A 6,986-nucleotide genomic window follows, 5' to 3' on the forward strand; every position below is an offset into this window, starting at 1 on the left:
ATTCAAGGTCATATTTTGGCTCTTGTGGACTTGTTTTCATTTTCTTCAGCTTCAATTTGAATTTGCATATGAGTAATTGATGGTGTGTTCCACAGTCTGCCCCTGGCCTTGTTTTCACTGATGATATGGAGCTTTTCCATCTTCTCTTTCCACAAATGTAGTCAATTTGTTTTCTATGTATTCCATCTGACGAGGTCCATGTTTATAGTCGTATGTTTTGCTGTCTAAAGAAGGTATTTGAAATAAACAAATCATTGGTTTTGCAGAAATCTATCATTATTTCTCCAGCATCATTTCTATCACCAAGTCCAAATTTTCCAACTAGTGGTCCTTCCTCTTGGCTCCCAACCTTTGCATTCCAATCACCAGTAATGAGCAATACATCTTTATTGCATGTTTGATCGATTTCAGATTGAAGAAGTTGGTAGGATTCTTCTATTTCATCCTCACTGGCTTTAGTGGTTGGTGCATAAATTTGAATCTCTCCTTATTAGATGACACTATGTTGGAGAGTTCCTCAATCTGTGGCTGCAACAGCAAATGACTCTAAGAAAGCAGAAACAGAATGAATAACTATTGTGTTTCCTCTGACCAGCAAATAAGGCAGTTGGTGATGGTCCAGGACTAGAGGTAGGGCCATGTGGACCTGGGATGTCATATAAACTGAGTCAAGAAATGCTATGATGATAATACTTGTGTTATGAGGCCAGTATGAGGATCCGAAGACACCATGGAGATAAGATACAGTGTACTTTGGGCTATAAAATATTTAAAATTTGTATAAGGTGGTAGGGACCAAAATTTCTGAGTCAGTAATTCAAACAACCATGATACCTTCAGTCCCAGGATACATTACAATGAATGAGCCAATTAGTGTACTGGAGTATTTTCAAATCTGTTAGCTAACTCAGTTCTCCATATTACACACTGTCATTTGGACTTTGGAAACAAGGTAGAATATCAGTGTTTTACCATATTTTGAAGACATTAGCAACACAAATCAAGAAATCTTAGACATCTGCAAGAGAAAGTAGCATCCTGACAAAGTGGGTAAGATGTAAATATAACTTTAAAGGCACACTTGAATACAAATAGAGAAAATAATATAAGGATAAAATGAAATAAGTGTAAGAGAGAAAGACAATTGCTTGAACTCTCACGCTAGCAATTGATTTGATGCTTTGAATACTGTCGAGTCAATTTCCCACTCATAGTGACCCAATGTGACCATAGGGTTTCCTAGGATGTAATCTTTACAGCAATTGATGGTGTTTTCCATAAACAGCCCCTGACCTTGTTCTGCTTGATGATTTTGAGCTTCTCCATCATCTCTTTCCATAGAGGTAGTCGATTTGATTTCTTTGTATTCCTTCTAGTGAGATCCATGTGTATGGTCACTGTTTATGTTGAAAAAAAAAAAAGTATTCTTAATGAATAAGTCATTAGTCTTACAAAATTCTGTCGTGCAATCTGCTGTGTAATTTCTATCAAAGCCATGTTTTCCAAGTACTGATCCTTCTGCTTTGTTTCAGGCTTTCACATTCCAGTCACCATCTTGAATGCATGTTTGATCAATTCCAGATTATAGAAGTTGGTTAAAAACTTCATTTTCTTCATCTTTGACTCTTTCGTCATATTTATTCAGTATGTATGCTGAGTAAATGATTTGAGAACCTGGGATATGGGAAGAAGAGTGTGACATCAGGATCAGAGGAAGACACATAAACAACCTGCAATATGCAGATGACACAACTTTGCTTGCTGAAAGCAAAGAGAACTTCAATTACTTACTGATTGAAGATCAAAGACTACAGACATTGGTATGGATTACACCTGAGCATAAAGAAAACAAAAAATTCTCATGATTGGACCAATAAGCCATATCATGATAAATACAGAAAATCCTGAAGTTGTCAAGGATTTCATTTTTCTTAGATCCACAATTAATGCTTATGGAAGCAGTAGTCAAGAAATCAAACAACACATTGCATTGGGCAAATCTGCAAAAGACCTCTTTAAAGTGTTCAAAAGCAGAGATGTCATTTTACGCCTGACCCAAGTCAAGGTATTTTCAATCACTTCCTATGCATGCTAATGCTGGACAATGAATAAGGAAGACCAAAGAATAATTGATGCCTTTGAATTATGATATTGGTGAAGAATATTGAGTGTAGTATGTATTGAGTGTAGTATGTATGGACTGCCAGAAGAACAAACAAATCTGTCTTGGAAGAAGTATAGCCAGAATGCTTTAGACATGTTATCAGGAGGAACCAGTCCCTTGAAAAAGACATCATGCTCAGTAATGTAGAGAGTCAGGGAAAAAGAGAAAGACCTTCAGGGATGCAACAATGAGCTCAAGCATAGGAATGATTTTGAGGATGGTACAGGACCGGGCAATATTTTGTTGTATTGTGCATGATGTCACTATGAGTCAGAACATACTCATTGGCAGCATACTCATTGGCAACAACAATCTTTACAGAAGCATATTGCCAGGTATTTCTTACCTGGAGCTTCTGATTTTGAGGTGACAACCTTTTGGTTAGCAGTCGAGACTTAATGGCTGCACCATCTGGGCTCCTTAGAAATAGATTCATCATGTATTATTTCTTTGCTATAATTCTGGATTCCATCTGTCATTTAGAATTTTTGCATGTAAATTCATTGGTAGGATTAATCTATACTTTCTTTTTTGCATTATCATCTAGTTTTGGTATAAAAGTTGTGTGGCTTGATTTTCCACTTACTTAATGATGTCTTTTGATAAAGGAAATTTATCAATATTTTCTTTGCTTTATTTTATTCTCTTTAAAGACGTTTTCTAGTACCAAAACACCATGGAGATGATTTATATTTTCCAGAAATTTTATTGTTTTGTCCTTTATGTTTAAACTTATAATTTATGTGGAATTTATTATATGCGGTGAAGTAAAAGCCAAGATTAAAAGTTTTGCCATATGGATATCCAGTTGACACAGCATCATACTTTTAGAAGATCGTTTTCCCCACTATGCTACGTGTCAACATTATGATAAATTAAGTCACCACATATGAAGCTATTTCTAGATTTTCTACTTTTTTTTTGACCTATTTTTTTGCCCTTTCATCAATACCACTTGTTACAATTACTGCAGCTTTATAATACTTCTTGAGAATAAAAATCTTTTCATTGTTATTTTTTAAAGGTTGTTTTGCTTTTTCTTGATATTTTGCATTTCCATATAGATTAAAAAATAAGCATGCCAATTTAAATATACACATGTCACACCCTACTTAGGATTTGATTGGAGTTGCACTGAATCTCTAGATTAATTTGTAGAAGATTAACATATTTACAAGGAGCTCTGGTAGCATAGTCACTCCTCAGAAAAAGATTTGGCTCTGTGCTCCAGTTAAGATTTACAGCCTCGAAAACCCTATACAGGGTTGTTATGAGTCAGAACTGACACGGTGTCATAAAACTACCACTGTCACCATGTTTAAAAGAAGCCCTGGTGGTGCAAAGATTAAGTGTTGGGCTACTGACAGAAAGGTTGATAATTCTAATTCACCCAGCAGCTCTGTGGGACAAAAACCTGTACAAATTACAGCCCAAAACCAAGCTAGCAAAAACTCTATGGGCAGTTTCTGTTCTGTTACATGGGGTCATTATAAGTTGGAATCAACTTGATGGTACCCAACAACAACGGCACCATTTTTACAATGTTGAATTTTCCCGTCCATTAACATGGCTTATGCCTTTTTTAGTTCATGTCTTCTTTAATTTCCCTCAATAATCTGTTGTCATTTTCAGTTACAGACTTGAATGTAATTCGTTAGGATTATTTTTAGGATTTTATGTTTTATTTGTTTCCCCAGTGCTGTTCTGAATGGTGGGAGTGCAGTGGCTCCATAAGATAAGCACCAGACTTCTAACTACAAGGTCTGTGGTTTGAGCCCACCAGCCACTCCACAGGAGAAAGATGAGACTCTCTGTTCTAGCAAAGATTAAAAAAATAAAAGTTTTGAAAACCCTATATAAAGTGTCTGTGAGTCAGAACCGACACGATGGCACTGAACAACAACACAAGCATTCTAAATGGTGTGGTTCTAAAATTTTCATTTTCTAATTGATGTTAATATGGAGAAATCATTCAAATTTAAAATATGCTTTCCTTGTTTTCTGTGACCTTGTTAAATTTATGTATTTGTTTTGTTATTGTTAGGTGCCATTCAGTTGATACCAACTCATAGCGACCCTATGCACAACAGAATGAAATATTGCCATTCAGTTGATACCAACTCATAGCGATCCTATGCACAACAGAATGAAATATTGCTAACCAAACAATTGTTGCCAATCTTAAGCACATTGATGTTGACACTTTGCCAATCCATCTCGTTGGGGGTCTTCCTCTTTTTCTCTGACCTTACCAAACATGATATCCTTCTCCAGCAACTGGTTCCTCCTGACAATATATCTGAAGTATGAGAGAGGGAGTTTGGCCATCCTGGCCTCCAAGGAGCACTCTAGCTACATTTCTTCAAACACAGATCTATTTGTTCTTTTGGTAGCTCATGGTACTTTCAATATTCTCCTCCAACACCATGACTCAAATGCATCAATTCTTCTACAGTCTTCTTTATTCACTGTCCAGCTTTTATATGCATATAAGGTTACTGAAAATACCATGGCTTGGGTCAGACGCACCTTAGTACTCAAGTTGACGTTTTTGCTCTTCAACACTTTAAAAAGGTCTTGTGCAGCAGATTTGCCTAATGCACACACACACACAATACATATATGTGTGTGTATATATATACTATTAATTTTAACAGTTTAAGATATATTATTTTGGATATTCTACATATACAATCACTGTGTGTGTTAATTATGATGATTTTCTTCCTTTCCAATTGTTATACCTTTTATTACTTTTTTTTTTTTTTTGCCTTATTGCACTGTCTAGCAATTCCAGTATGATAATAATAAACGGGGCAATGGTTGCCATCCTTTTCTTGTTAATTATCTCAGGTAGAGAGTTCCCAATGTTTCAACATTAAGTATAATGCTTGCTTTTTCTTTTAGATTAATCCCACTGCCATTGCATCGATTCCAACTCATAGTGACCCTATATAGCATTTCCAAGGCTATATATCTTTATGAGAGTAGACAACTTCATTTTTCTCCCAAGGAGTGGTTGGTGGGTTTGAATCGCCAATCTTTTTATTAGCAGCTCAATAAAGAATCTTCCTTTTATTCATAATTTGCTAAGTTTTTAGTCATGAATGGATGTTGGTTTTCATTAGATGTCTTTATATTTTTAGATAATTATATAAAATTTCCTCTATTACATTAATGTATCAAAGTACACTGTTGTGTTGATTTTTTACTGTTATTCCAACCTTATATTCTTGGAAGAACCTCAACATGATCATCATATGTTATCTGTTTCATATGTCATTCAATTTTATTAGATAATATTTTGTTTAAAATAGTTGTATCTATGTTTATAAGAAAGGTTGGTCTGTCATTTTACTTTCTTGTATTATCATTGTCAGCTTTGGGTATCATATTTATACTGACATCATGAAACAAGGTGCATAGTTTTTCCTCTTTTGGAAAAGTTTGCACAAGAATGATATTATTGCTTTTTAAATATTTGCATGAATTCACCAGTGAAGTAATCAAATTCAATTTTAAAGTATATATGTTGGTGGTCCACCACTTGTCTGTCAGCTTGTCGTACTGTGGTGGCTCGTGAGTTGCTGTGATTCTGAAAGCTATTGCCACCAGTATTTTAAATACCAACAGGGTCAATCATGGTGGACAGGTTTCAGATGAGCTTCCAGACGAAGACAGACTAAGAAGAAGGAGTGACGAACTACTTCCGAATATTCAGTCGCTGTAAATCTTATGAATAGCAGAGAAACACTGTCAGGTATAGTGCCAAAAATGAGCCCCTCAGGTTGGAAGGCACTCAAAATGCGACTGGGTAAGAGCTACCTCCTCAAAGTAGAGTTGACCGTGATGACAAGAATGGAGTAAAGCCCTTGGGACACTCATTTGCTGATGGGGCACAACTCAAAATGAAGAGAAACAGCTGTAAACATCCATTGAAAATCAGAACATGGGATGTATGAAGTATGAATCTGAGAAAATTGGAAGTTGTCAAAAATGAAATGGAATGCATAAACATTGATATGAGCTGAAGGCATTAATGAGCTGAAATGGATTGATATTGGCCATTTTGAATCTGATGACCACATGGTTTACTATGTTGGGAATGACACATTGAAGAGGAATGGTGTTGCATTCATTGTCAAAAAGAACATATCCAGATTAGTCATGAAGTACAATGCTGTCTGTGATAGAATAATATCCATGCACCTACAGGGAAGCCCAGTAAATACCACTATTATTCAAATTTGTGCACCTACTAATAAAGCCAGTGAGGATGAAATAGAATTCTAACAACTTCTTCATTCTGAAATTGATCAAACATGCAATCAAAATGTATTGATCATTACTGGTGAATGGAATGCAAAAGTTGGGAGCAAAGAGGAAGGATCAGCAGTTGGAAAATATGGCCTTGGTGATAGAAATGATACTGAAGAACACATGAATGAATTTGTTCATTTCAAATACCTTCTTTAGACAGCATAAGAGATGACTATACACATGGACCTCGCCAGATGGAATACATAGAAATCAAATTGACTACATCTGCGGAAAGAGAAGATGGAAAAACTCCATATCATCAGTGAAAACAAGGCCAGGGGCAGACTGTGGAACAGTCTGTGGAACAGACCATCAATTACTCATATGCAAATTAAAACTGAAGCAGAAAAAAATGAAAATAAGTCCATGAGAGCCAAAATATGACCTTGAATATATCCCACCTGAATTTAGAGATAATCTGAAGAACAGAGTTGATACATTAAACACTAAAGACTGAAGACCAGAAGAGTTGTGGGATGACATCAAGAATATCATATATGAA

Source organism: Chrysochloris asiatica, unplaced genomic scaffold (genome assembly GCF_000296735.1).
Source record: "Chrysochloris asiatica unplaced genomic scaffold, ChrAsi1.0 scaffold00126, whole genome shotgun sequence".
Lineage (NCBI taxonomy): Eukaryota > Metazoa > Chordata > Mammalia > Afrosoricida > Chrysochloridae > Chrysochloris > Chrysochloris asiatica.